This window comes from Ochotona princeps, chromosome 4 (assembly GCF_030435755.1).
Source record: "Ochotona princeps isolate mOchPri1 chromosome 4, mOchPri1.hap1, whole genome shotgun sequence".
NCBI classification, from domain to species: domain Eukaryota; kingdom Metazoa; phylum Chordata; class Mammalia; order Lagomorpha; family Ochotonidae; genus Ochotona; species Ochotona princeps.
In genome coordinates this window covers 16,960,431-16,973,996 of record NC_080835.1, presented here as the reverse complement: position 1 = coordinate 16,973,996, position 13,566 = coordinate 16,960,431, and the positions used below count along the sequence as shown (strand labels likewise).

General features: G+C 51.2%; 1 protein-coding gene across 2 annotated transcripts in view; it reads left to right on the top strand.

The window, feature by feature from the left end:
* TSPAN18 (tetraspanin 18) overlaps window positions 1-13,566 on the top strand; it is a 123,701-nt gene that overhangs the window by 72,282 nt on the left and 37,853 nt on the right. Inside the window, exon 2 of one of the 2 annotated variants that reach the window (XM_058663140.1) lies at window positions 3,673-3,790. The exons of the other annotated variant lie outside the window; for it this stretch is intronic. The gene's annotated coding sequence lies outside the window, so the exon portion shown is untranslated. The remainder of the gene's footprint in view (window positions 1-3,672; window positions 3,791-13,566) is intronic. 2 annotated transcript variants of the gene reach the window in all.

Here is a 13,566-nt window from a genome sequence, read left to right as displayed (position 1 = left end):
GGACCATGTCTTCTCTGCCCAGTAACAGTGAGTCCTGCAACAGCATCACCATCTTTGCTTGACTGCATACAGCTGCTGGAGGAGTCTTGGGTTCACAGCAGGTATCTGAGTCATGCTTTCCTTTTTTTTTTTTTTTTTTTTTTAATTTTTATGTCACTTTATGACATGGTTTCATAGGCTCTGGGATTCCCCAGCCCCTCGTCAAGCCCCTCCCCTTATATTGAATCCCTCCATATTGTTACTTAGTACAGATAATATCCAGTCATGATTCCTTCATTGCGGATATGGACCATGCAGAGAGTCCAGCATCTTATTGTCCAGATAAATTCAACAGTTTCATGGGGAGACCATCCTTGGTCTGAAGGTAGAGCTGATAGAATATCATCTCCTCCAATGAGATGCCACTGCACAACTTCAACAACAGGAAGAAACATCGAAATTAACAACATCATGAAGTTAATTAACATGGTTTTGAGTGACCAATATGTTAGAAAATGCAAGTTCTTAACCACATCCTGTAATTACTTCCTTGGCATCTCAATTTTAGTATATACACAACCAGCTGCTATAAACCTTTTTTTTTTCTCCCAAGCTAACATGTTTTTGAGTTTAACCTAAATCAGAGTGGCACAGGAACAGTGAAAGGATCAACATTAACATCCATCATATATGTAACAGCTGAGTACAAACTTAACATCAAAGTTTCTATGCAGTTACATTTAGTTTAGCATTAACAGTCATAAACTGATAAAGTCTTTTGGGGAGAAAATTAAGCCACAATTTAAGTATATAGTGATTAGGCATGATTTTACAGAACTTTGCATTTTAACAATTGAAGAATAGAAAATAGTTTTAGGCAGGTGAGCAGAGAAATACCCAACAACCCAGTGAGTGAGGAAGAGTTGAACTCTACGTCCTACCTAGTAAAGTCCAGGGGAAGCAAATAGGGAGCCAGACCAGTAAGTACAGGCTGAGCGATTATAGGCTAGTTGGCCTTTTTCCTGGCTGTTCCAGACTTTCTATATCTATATCTATGTCTCTGTCTGTCTAACTCAAAAGCCAAATGGGAAGCCTGATCAAGCTGAGTGATTATCAACTAGCTGACCTTTATTAGTCTCTGTCTGTCTGAACTAATTTTGGGGCTCACAAGCAACCCTGATGGTCGGTGTAAGAAAGGCCCTGAAGCCATGGCTGGAACTAGATCAGGACCAGAAAAAGCTCCTCTCCTGAGTCCAGGAGGAAATTTACAATCCTTTTATCTCTGAGTGCCACCCGGGGCTTCTGGCTGTAGTTGGATGTCACCAGACCCTATGAGAGGGTTTTGGGCTGCTACCATCCAGTGTAGGAAATCCAATAGGAAATGACTGACCTCAGAGTTCTCAGCCTCCGAGGGCATTCATATTCCTTGTGATCTTCCTGTGCTGTGAACTGCTGTGTATCTACTGGGGAAACTGAGACAGGAGCGAGTGGGGAAATGTGGTAAAGGCACATGCTGAAGCCTAACTCAAGGCTCTGGGCACAGGGTTGGGGGAATGCCTGCACTATTGTTCTGGTTCACTTTGGCCCCTGGGCCAAGAACTGTACCCTGCCAGCGGGCACAGCACTTTCCCCATCATACGTCATCTCAAGGCTCTGTGAGTTTCCCTGAGGCTCAGAGAGGTTGGTTACCTGCCCAGGATCACACAGCCAGAGGCTATGGTGGGCAAGGTAGGAAGGTCTGGCTGGCCCTGGCTGCCCTTCTCACCTCCTTGGCTGGCGCTGGGGCACACTGGCTTCCTTGCCTAATGCCAGCAGCCCCTAGGCATATGTCAGGTGAGCGCTGTAGGATCTGTTCCCCAGCTGGGCCTGCAGCCTGGGGGACAGTGGAAGAGATGGAGCTAGGTGCTAAGCCATACTGTTCCCTCTGGGGCAGTAGAGAGGTCTGACCAGGAGGGTGGGGTTTCAGAACAAGCGATGTGGCCAAGCTCGGTTCTTAGCTTTAGGACTGGACTTGCTGGGCCTCTAGGGAATGGCCAGGGCCTCAGGACTGTCACCCACCCTCGTGTGCTATGCATGCCTGTGTTCATGACAGGTGCCCTCCTCAGCTTCTCAAGGGGGCCTTCCAAGGGGCAGCATCCAATGGGTAGCTCAAATCCAGTCTGTTGTACCTTCGTGTGTCCACCATGTCTCAGCCTCAATTTCTCATCTGTGAAATGGAAATGCTGGTGCTGCTCAGACTAAATGACAAAAGGCATGTAAGACAACAAAGCCACTCGACTTTGCCATCTTGTTTCTCATTCTGCCCATACAAGGCAGCCTTGCTTTGGATCCCAGTCCCCGCAATATCCTCTCTGCCTACAGCACCCCGCCCTCATCTCCTGTGCACGTCTGCTGCCACCTCCAAGAGGCCTTCCTGCACCTTCTGGTGTGACTTAGGGGAGTTTGCTAGGAGGAAGAGGAGCCTGTCTTCCTATGAGTTACTAGAGCTAGGAAAGTTGCTGACCCTGAAAGATTGCGGCCTTTGATGGGGTAGGGCCAACATCCATTTCACAGATAGAAAAACTGAGGTCACAGACAGGGAGGGTGTATCCCAGGGCTTACAGCAAATGGATGGGCTTTTGGAACTGGAGCCAAGCACCTGCCTCTTAAAATGAAGACTCTGCCTTCCCTGGACTGATGTTTGTTAGGGGTCAGCTGCTCATAGCAGGATGAGCCTCTAGTGTGTGTGTGTACTAGGGAGGGTGGGCAGAGAAAGGGGGGCATGCTGGGAGGCTGAGGGGCCCCGAACAGGGTTGCTGAACCATGGTAACGTAGCGAGGATGATACGACTGCATGTCCTGCTGTTTAGCAGTCTGCTTGTCACCTCTTGCCTATAGCCATCCACTTGTTTCTTTATTAGCCCCCTTTGGAAGAGTGCCATCCCTCTGGAGTCCCATGTGCCCTCCTGCCGCACTGAGCTCTCATGCGCTGCCGGCTGCCTTCTGGTGCAGCATGGGGTTCACCAGCTGGCACAAAGCTGATGACATTTGCATTTGGTTGGCTTGCTGGCTGGCACAATAGGGGCTGGACTTGGTGGTGGGGCAGGGGCTGCAGAGCAACCCCACAGGCTGGTGAGGGAGGGCCTCATGGTCTGGGAGGGGTAAGAGCAGACTGTCAGGACTGGAGACCCAAACTGGTTCCTGAATCCTGGCCCTTGGTCACAAAGGTACCAGAGTTTAGGCCTTACCCTGCCTCCCTATTGTGTGGCTCTGGGCAAGTCACAGCCCATCTCTGGGTGTCAGTCTCTGGGCATTGCTCCAGCTAGATAGAGTGCACCAGGAGTGCGTTTTCAGATGAGGAGGGGCCTTTCTTCCATGGGCTTAGACTCCAGGAGTTTCCTGCCACTCTCTTCGACAGAGGAAATCACATCTTACGTCAGAGCAAACTGCACCTCACCACTCACCCAAGGGTGCTGTGCCAGATGCAGTGGGTGTGAGGCTTATGCGCTTTTACTCGAGACAGGCGTGTACGTGGACTTGTGCGCATCTTACAGCTGTTTCCACGCCGGGGTACATGTGCCTCAGCTACTGCAGCCTTTGCCTCATTCCTCTGCATCCTGCAGGGCCCAGGGTTGAGAGAGGCATCCCACAGAGCTTTTGGGGGAACTCTTCTACAGGGCAGGCAGTCATGACTGGATATGCTTGTCCCCCACAGGTGGGCAGCTCCTACAAAGCCTCCCCCTTTTGTGGTCAGAGCCACACGGCCTCCGTGAGTGTGACGTCTGGAACGTGGGTGTGACCGACTTGCTGACTTCCCAGCACCAGTGACTGAGGTAGGACAGGATTAGGCTTGGTCCATGTGGGCATTGATGCTCCAGTAGTTGCTGTTGTCTATCTGCTGTGTGGCCCAGGGCAGGCTCTTACCTGACTGTGGCTCAGTACCCACCTCTTGAGTTTGTGGGGAAGATGAAGTAAGGTCACCTGGGCATGAAGCTTCAACTGGAACTGGTGCCTAGTGAGCTAAGTGACAGTCGATGGTGGCTGTCACTCATGTGATCCTGCATGCTTGACTACCCATAAGTCCACTCCTTCTCGCCTTCCTGCCCCACTCCTGAACTAGAATGTGGACTTGAGGAAGGCAGGGATGATGTCACCTGTCTTGTTTGTAGTTGAATCCCTAGAGCCCAGCCTAGGATTCTGGCCTGCTATTGGTTGAATGAATGTGTGAATGTGTGATCAAAACCTTCGCACAGTCCTTGAAGGCACCAGTATTAGGGAGGATATGGGGTTTGGTTCTGTGTGACAATAAACCTACACTATAGTTTCTTCAACAAGAAAGAAATTGATTTATTTTTCAAAGTGTAATTCTGATCTACAATAAGTCTTTCACAAAAATCACTTGGAACCTACCGTCCTTCCGTCTGGTGGCTTCGCTGCTCTTACCTCCCTGGTCCTTGGTGTCCTGCCCAGGTGTCTCCATCCTGGCTATCCAAAGGTGAAAGGGTGTATCTTCTTTTTAAGGGAAGTACACTTCATTTCTCTTCAGGTCCTGTGGACAGACCAGAGTCCCGTGGCAGCCCTAGTGGCAAGGGTGGCTGGCAATGATCGTCCTGAGGCTGGGAGTCTGCGCTCTGTCACGATTTGTTACCACAGAAAAAGGCAAAACAGGGGACCCTAGAGAACCATTGCCTTGCTAAACAAGATAGTCCCTGGTGTGTTTTCAGCCTTTCCTTCCCTACCTCCCTAGGCAACCAATGATCTTTCTATTATCACTATAATTTTGCCTTTACTGGAATGTTCTGTAGTCAGAATGACACAGTGTGTATCCTTCAGAGCAGCTCCTTTCACTTAGCAACATGCCCAAAGCATCCTCCACATCTTCCTGTTGATGGCTCATTCCTTTTCATGGCTACATAGTGGTCCATCAGACATGCCTTTCTTTGTTCCTGAAGGGTCTTTAGGCCACTTCCCACCTGCTGCTGTCTTCTCCCCGGCAAGCAATGCCATCAGCTCTATAGGCTGCAATTTCATTAAGGGTACAGGAAACTGATCCCCATTTGAAGGTAGACATGGCAAGTAAGGCAGCTGATGCTGCAGCCTGTGGCTGTCCTCTCATCTCAGTGTCCCCGACATCGGGAACCACAGCCCTGAGGTGACCCTGGAATTCATGGTCTAGCATCAGAGGGCTGTGGGAGCAGGATACCCAGGAGTGGGAACAGAATGAAGGAACTCAGCCTGAATGACAGAGGCTCCCCAGGCTAACCAAAGCAGTGCAGGGAGGAGCCCAGTGGCTGGCAATCCTTGGAAGCCAGGCTAACCCAGCCAGGCTCCTGCTCTGGGTTCAGTCCTAGGTCTGACTTCTGGGGAAGTATGGAGTAAACCAAAGTCAAATCTGGGTCCAAAGTCGAATGTGGCTTCAGGATGTGCTGAGAGGCAGGGCAGTGACTGAGCTGAGTCACTTGGCGCCAACACTCTACTCCAACCAGATTGGGAAAGGCAATGTGTTTGCTTTTTACTGGTTTCCAATAAAGTGAAATTTATGGGGGGCTATTTATTGGTGTTTAAGATTTCTATGAGGGATGCCCTTGGAACCCTGCCTCTCCATTGTCTGTACCCTCTGCTTCTGCCCTGCCTGTTGGGCTCTCATCCCAGCAGGTGCCCTCTGCATGATAGCAGGGCAGACACCAGCAGTTGTAGCCCTCCATCGACCTATTTCAGAGCCAATGGAAGGAGCATTGCTTCCCCCCGCCCCCAGGAGTCCCAACCAGAGTCCCAGCTTATTGGCTGGTTGTGAATCACATGACTGCCTCTGACCCATCACTGGCACCCAGAGGATAGAGTAGACTGGTTGACCAGATGAGGTTAGTGCAGGGTGCTAGTGGCAGGGAGTGTGTAGGGACTAGGTAAGGTTATGGTGGTGGGGCTGGCGGGATTCCTCAAAGGCAGAACCCAGCTGCCAATTTCAGAAGAAGAGCAATGCCAGGCAGAGTAGACAAAGCAGCAGGTGGGTGCTCTCTGCCGGTGCCATGGCAGGGGGAGGGACTGGGGACAGCCACGTTGACAGTACCAGGGCTGGCCTTCTAGCAGGTTCCTCATTTTCAGTGAATATGGTATCTGAAAGCCGACTCTCACACACACACACACACACACACACACACACACACACACACACACACTCTTCCAAAAGTTAATGGGAAAATGAAGCTACAGGATAAGTTGTTTCAATGCAAAACACTGTTGGAATCCCTACCCAATTTTTTCCTAAGAGACATTTTCCAAGAATATTTGCAAGACTCCTATCTCCCTGGGCTTCAAAACACTGGGACTCCAAAATCAGCTTAGATTTTCATTGCATCTTCCAAGAAGCTTTGGGGATGCCCACATATCTGCAGGCAGGGCTTCACACTCCACAAGTGCCCCAGGGCCCCCTCTCTCAGCCACCCCAGTCCCTGTGGCCTTAGGGTGGCCTTCATGCACTGGGAGGACCTCCCACCACAAGTCTCCCAATGATGAAGGATTTCTGCAGCCTTCCTTGTGTTTTGTGTTTTGTTTTATTTTGTTTGGTTTGGTTTGGTTTGTGGCCCCAAGTAGTCTCTCAGAACATCCCAGACCTAAGGCTGGCTCCCTTTGGCTTCTTCCTAGAGGTCCAGCTGAAATCTAGCATCTCTAAGTCCTGTAAGAATTGGGGGGTGGGGGTGATAAAAAGGCAACACTCTGGTATAAGTTCTTTTATGTACTTAGGGTACAGTGTGTGAGTTTTTAAATTTATGTATGTGTTTATTTGAAAGGTAGAGTTAGAGAGAGAGTCAGAGATTTTCCGTGGTGCTGGTTCAACAGCCAAGACTGGACCAGACTGAAGCCAGCAATCAGAATCTTCATCTTGGTCTCCCACATGTGTGCAGGGGCTCAAGCACTTGAGCCATCTTCTGCTGCTTACCCAGGCACATTAACAAGAGCTGGATTGAAAATGGAACAGTCGGGGCCTGGCGCAATACCTCAATTGGCTAATTCTCCCCTTACAGGCACTGGCATCCCATATAGGTGCTAATTCATATATCAGCTGCTCCACTTTCCATCCAGCTCCCTGCTTAATGGTGTGGGAAGGCAGTGGAAGATGGCCCAAAGCCTTGGGACCCTTAAATCCCATGGTAGACCTGGAAGAAGCTCCTGGCTCTTGGCTTAGGATCAGCTGCTTGGGAAGTGAACCAGCACAGGAAAGATTGTTCTATTTCTTCTTCTTTTCATAAATCTCCCTTTCCAATAAAAATAAGCAAATCTTTAAAAAGAAAAAAGAAAGCGGAACAGTCAGGACTTGAACCAACCCTGACACAACACACCCACATCACAAGCCGTGGCTTTACTCCCTAAACCACAAAGCTGATCCCTGTGTGTGATTTTATTTGACAAAACACTGCTGTGTGGAGAAAACTTTAAAAACCACAGCTTAGGAAGCTGTCTCCCAGGCAACTGTGGCCAAGTATTATTTAAGATATGGGCCTGGTTTGGGTTTGGTCAACCACAAACTTCTTGGCCCATTGCCAGTCTCTCTCTTTTCTCTATCTCTCTCTTTCTCTTTCTCTCTCTCTCTGTCTCTCTCTCCTTTCACTATACAGTCTAATCTGGTGTCTACCTGCTTTATGTGCTATGCTCAGTACTTCTGGTTAATGTCTATATATTCACTTATTTTTCCCCAATGCCAATGCTGCTGGCTTTATTTGGGCTTTGATAACTGTTCAGGAGGAATCCTGGATACTCTTCAGTGTGTAAAGACCTGTGGGTCCACAACCCAGAAACCTGGCTGCTGGGATGGGGCTGGAGCTGCCTCTCTGGAATCATGTGTATTCATTCATCACACACTCAGTAGTTGGCAAGTAGTGGCATGGACTCAACACGTAACTCAGAGCCTGTCCATTTCCAGGACACAGCTAGGCAGGCAGGACCCGAGATGGTTGTTGGGAAAATGAGCAGTGAGTGCTCTGCCCCGCCACAGGGCTCTGGAGCGGAGGTCTTGCCCATGCAATTTTAATCTCCCACTGTATTCTCTCATCCAGAAAGCAGTGACACCAATAGTGGCCGCCTCCTAGGGTTGTGAGGCTTCAGGTGAAATCATGGACTTGAAAACATAGCAGTGGGGTTGGGGTGAGGAGGGGGAAGTGGCATGATGGCTGAACAGGCTAAATTCTCGCCTTGCAAATACTGGATCCCATATGGGTGCTGGCTCATGTCTGAGCTGCTCCACTTCCCATCCAGCTCCCTGCTTGTGGCCTGGGGAAAGTGGCAGAGAAAGGCCCAAGGCCTTGAAATCCTGCACCCACATGGTGCCTCACTCAGTTCATTGAAGTGAACTGAAGAGGTACCTCACTCAGTTCATTGTTGCCCCTTGGGGAATGGACAGCACATGTGTTTCTGTCTCTCCTTCTGTCTGTAGATCTGATCTACCTTTCCAAAAAAAAAAATCTTAGAGAAAGAAAGAAGGAAAAAGAAAGGAAGGAAGGAAGGAAGGAAGGAAGCAAGGAAGGAAGGAAGGAAGGGAGGGAGGGAGGAAGAGGAAGGAGGAAAAGGAGAGGAAGGGCAGTTTTAGTGAGCCCCCGGAGCCATTTGTTGCACAGCTTCTCTCATCCTGATAGATTGTCACCAACTGTTTTAAATTTTTATGAAAAGAAGTTGCTTGGGAAAGTTACAATGACGAAAATAATACACACTCCTTAAAACTGCACACAACCTGGGCCCAGCTCGATGGCCCAGCAGGCTAAATCCTTGCCTTGCACGTGCCAGGATCCCATATGAGTGCCGGTTCATGTCCTGGCTGCTCCACTTTCCACTCAGCTCCTTGCTTGTGGCCTGGGAAAGCAGTAGAGGGTGGCCCAAAGCCTTGGGACCCTGCATCCATGTGAGGGACCTAGAAGAAGCTCCTGGTTCCTGGCTTTGGATCGGCTTCACTACAGCTGTTGCAGCACCTTGAGGAGTGAACCAGCAGATGGAATATCTTTGTCTCTCCTTCTCTCTGTAAATCTGCCTTACCAATAAAAATAAATACATTTTTTTAAACGCACATGTTGTGGAGCAATCCCTGCCTCCCAATGTCACAGGCCCCTTCCCTGGCAGCTGCCCTTTTCGAATGGGACAAGAAGGTTGGGATTACTTCCAAGACTGGAATGCTTCTCCCTTTTTCCTTGACTTCTTCTTAAATTGTTATCGTTTTATTTGAAAGGCAGAATTTCAGAGAGAAGAAGATACCGAGAGACAGACATTTTCCTTCTGCTTGTTCATTCCCCAAATGACCACAACAGCCAGATCTTAGCCAGGAGCTTCCTCCGGGTCTCCCACGTGGGAGCAGGAGCCAGAGCACTTGGGCATCCTTCACTGATTGCCCAGATGCGTTATCAGGAAGTTGGAATGGAAGTGGAGCAGCCAGAACACGAGCCAGTAGCCACATGGGATGCTAGCGTTGCAGGCAGAAGCTTAATGTATACACCACGGTGCCAACTTCCATCCCACCATCTTGCCCCTCTACTTCTAACCCAGGAGGCAGGTCCTCAGTGGAGAGGGGACACTAGCTTTTGGCTTTCAGGGCCAGTAGCATTGCAGGATGACAGTCTGGAGGCCGGTGCGTACGTGGCTGTCCTGGGTCTGGGGGCTGCCAAGCCCCAAGTCTTGCCTCCCTAGTACCTGTTTGTTATGAAACCTGAGGGACTCCAGGGGTCTATGAGCTCTTGGAGTGCCACGGATAAAGTGGCCTGAGTTTTGTCATGCTTGGGTCAGGCTTGGAGCACCCAGTTCACAGACACCTGCCTGGGGGTCCTTCTGTCTTGTTATAGCAGAGCAGACCCAGCTTCCTCTGTCCTGGCTGGACAGCTGCTCTATCCTGTCCACCTGCTGAGAGTCAGCGTGTGGTGCCTGTGCCCTCTGCCCTGATGTGTCTATGCCTGACGCCATCTGCCTCCCCAAATCGCCTGTCTGGAAGATGTCTGGCCCAGCTGGGTCAGGGAGGGGCTTCCTGCTCTCACAGACTGTGTGCCTGGAAGTCCCTCGATGGCCCCACACGGCTACAGGCTGCTGGGCTTCAGCCTGCACAGGCTCCCTGACTGGACTGCTTTGTTTATTGAGGGCTGATGTAAAACCAATTTCTTTCAGTGACTGGAGGTGAAAAGTCAGAAGGCCCTGACTTCTGATTGCTTAAGGGTTTAGCCAGTGAGTCCCAAATGTGCCCATGAGACCAGCAGCAGCCACATCTCCCAAGACCTGCTGGGAGAAACTGGCACCCCTCCAGCCCAGACCTGCTGCATTAGAAACTGTGGGTGAGACCCAGCATTTGGGATCTAACAAATCCTGGAGGAACTGCAGGCGCAAGTTCAAACTGGAGAGTCTCTGAGGGCAGCACGCAGGCTGCCGTCTGTGTCATGCACAGTAGTTGCCTGTAAAGGGGGGTGATGGAGCCCGCGCGGGGGTGGGGGAGGTGCTGGGGGACGCTGGGTTTATGAGCGAGTGGAAGGTGGACAAAGGAGTCTTGTGTGAGCTGGGGGAGGGAAGGGGGTTTATGGCAAGGGATCAGCCGGTGCAAAGACCCAGGGGCATGATAGAGCCTAGGCAGTTCAGGGGCTGCACTGTGGGAGCCCTGGGGTGGAGTGAGAAGAGGGAGGGACTGGGAGGGGGTCATCAATAGGTTTCTTGTGCTGACAGCTTAGGCTTTTCCAGGAGCGCTGGGGGAACCATGAAGGGGGCTTATGCTGAGGACACAGATCTGTGCACTGGGAGGCAGTAGGAGGCAGGATGTGGGCCCCTGGACTCCGCCGTAGCCACTGCCAGGTCTCCAGCAGGTGGCAAGCTGTCTACCAGGGAGCAGGGCTGAGACTGTGCAGGGGTGAGGAGACAGGGATGGTGGATGGGAGAAACGAGGGGCAGGAAGCTGGGAGTGTTTCCCATACCAGAGGCAAGAAAGCACCCTGCCTTGTTGCTGGAACATTCCCGCAGGCAGAGTGGGGAGACCAGAGGCGAGTGGTGAGCATCTGAACACCTCGCAAGTGTACAGTGTCTGTGTGTGCCTTGCACTCCTCGCCACACCCAGCTGCCAGCCCCCGGTCAGGGCTCCCTTCTTTGCGGTAAAGGAGACTAAAATACTCTCCACACAATTGGATTCTAAGCCAGCAAACCCAGATGTCCCTCGGAGTGTTGGCCAGCAGGTGGGACCTGGAGGGGCTGGAGATGGGCAGCTGTATGTGGGTGAGAGGCAGGTGGGCTCCTGACCACCACTCGGGGCTGGCTTGGAGGGAGACCCCGAAGAGAGAAGGTGGCAGAGGAAGCTCCTGCCCAGCATAGACCGGCCCCTTGCTCAGGGTTTCCCAGCCCTCCTTCTCAGCCTCCCCAAGGGCTAGGAGGGCACATCAGAGAGAATGGGGAAGGGAAGCAGAGTCCAGTTGCTGGCAGGGAGGAGGGGATTTTCAAGCTGTAGCCAGAGCCCCTAGATCATTGGGGTGCCCAGCAAACAAGAAGGGAGCTGGTACACAAGCAAGGTCAAGGTCAGCTGTTCCCTGGCACTTCCCTGGGTGCAGTGTCATCCTACTCAGATGCCAGATAGAGCTCATTTCCTCCTAACCCAGAGGTCCTGAGCCACAGATGCCCCATGTCCCCACAGGCTCCCTGACACCTCATCCCCCTGCAGCCTCCTGCCTCTTGTAGTCCATTCCCAGGATAGAGGATCTCTCAGGGCTCCCTCTCTCTGTCTCCACCTCCTCACTCCAGGGTTCTCCTGGGGTCAACTGCTGAGCTTATCTCCTTGTCAGCAACTCTCCAGGCAGGAAGTGAGGAGCAGGGAGCCGATGGAGCTGCCACAAGCTTTGTTCCTCTGCTCATTCTCCCACACGAAGACCTTACATACCGCCATAGAAGCTGCTAGTCTAAGGCTTGGCCTCAGGGTTTTATAGTGAATTTTGGAGCTGTACAACGGCAACAGTCTAGCTTCAGAACATCTCTGCATCCCCTGCCTGCCATCAGCACCCCTTGCACACCACACCCCGGACCAGACTCTACTCTCTTGTTTCTCTGCCTCCGTCCCCCATTCCTCCCTGACTCTGGATCTGCCTTCCCAGGTCATTTTGCCCACCCGGATTCCAACCAGCAGGCTGTGTCTGCTCAGAGGCATGACCAAAGCCATGCCTGACTCTTGGGAATCAAGAGACCCCATCAAGGCCCCAGTGCCATCTTCCCTGTACAGCATCTGCTTGGTCTGTCACAACCGATATCAGCAAACTCTCCACCTGGCAGGGACTGAAAGAAATACCTGCTGGCCTATGTGGCAAAGAGTGTGCCAATGCCATTTGACCTGTGGTTCCATCTCCTATGACGAATCTGTTAGACACAGTAGAAGAAATTACTAAAGCTCAGAGAGGGGGAGGCCCTGACCAAGAGTCACTCAGAGGTGACCCAGAGGGAAGCCAGGATTTAAACCTCAATTCTCCCTCATGCCAATCCCCCCACCCGCTTTAACGCCTGATCTGCTGGGGGAGTGCTCACCTTTGAAAGATGGAGTGTTCTCTGTTTTCCTAAAGCATCCACCGTTGCCAGAGCACCAGGATGTGGGAAGGTGGGGGTGGCACGGAGGATGCCCTGGAGGAAATGATATGTGATGCACAGGAATTAACAGGCATAACTGGGAGGGGAGGGTTTTGGTGACAAGTCTACCTTCTAGCCATGTTCCCCACGTGTGAGAGCTGAGAGGGAGCTGGTGAGAAATATTGGTACAGTTTGGCTCTGCGCTTTTAGCTGCTGTGATAGGCTAGAGCCCCGGAGGCATAAGCAGCAAACTGGCGTGTCTCACGATTCCAGAGGGTAGAAGTCAAGGTCGGGGTCCAGTACCGCAGGGTTCTTAGCGAAGGCATGTTCCCTGAGGGCACGTGGCTGCCTCCTGCAAACAGAGATTGGCACCGACTCTTGTGTCTGTTTTTTTAATTTCAAATAATTGAAAAGCAGAGAAATACACACACACACACACACACACACACACACACACACACACACACACAAGAAATCTCCCTAGACTGGTACACTCCCTAAATGCCCACAGCAGTTAACACCGGGACCCAAGAATTTGAACTTGCACCTGCTGTTAGTCAGGGTGTGCTGTAGCAGGAAGTTGGAGGCAGGAATGGAGCCAGGACTCAAGCCTGCATGCTCTGGTGTGGCTGTGGGCACCCATGTGGTGTCATAACTGCTGAACCAAACATCTGTTCCTCTTGTCTCTCTTTTTTGAGATTTATTGTATTTATTTAAAAGACAGAATTACAGAGAGAGAGAGAGAGAGAGAGAGAGAGAGAGAGAGAGAGAGAGAGATTTTCCGTTTGCTAGTTCACTCTCCAAATAATGCAACTCAGCCCCAACTAAAGCCAGGAACTTGGACTATCTTATGTGCGGGGCAGGGGCCCTAGTCCTCGGGCCATCCTCCATGCTTTCCCAAGTCTCATTAACATGGAGTGGCATCAGAAGCTGAGTACCCGGGACTCGAACTGGCACTCATATGGAATGCTGCACCACAACACAAGCCCCTCCCTCATGTCTCTTCTCAAGGACACTAATCCTACTCATGAGAGCTCCACCTCTGTGATCTGGCTGCTTC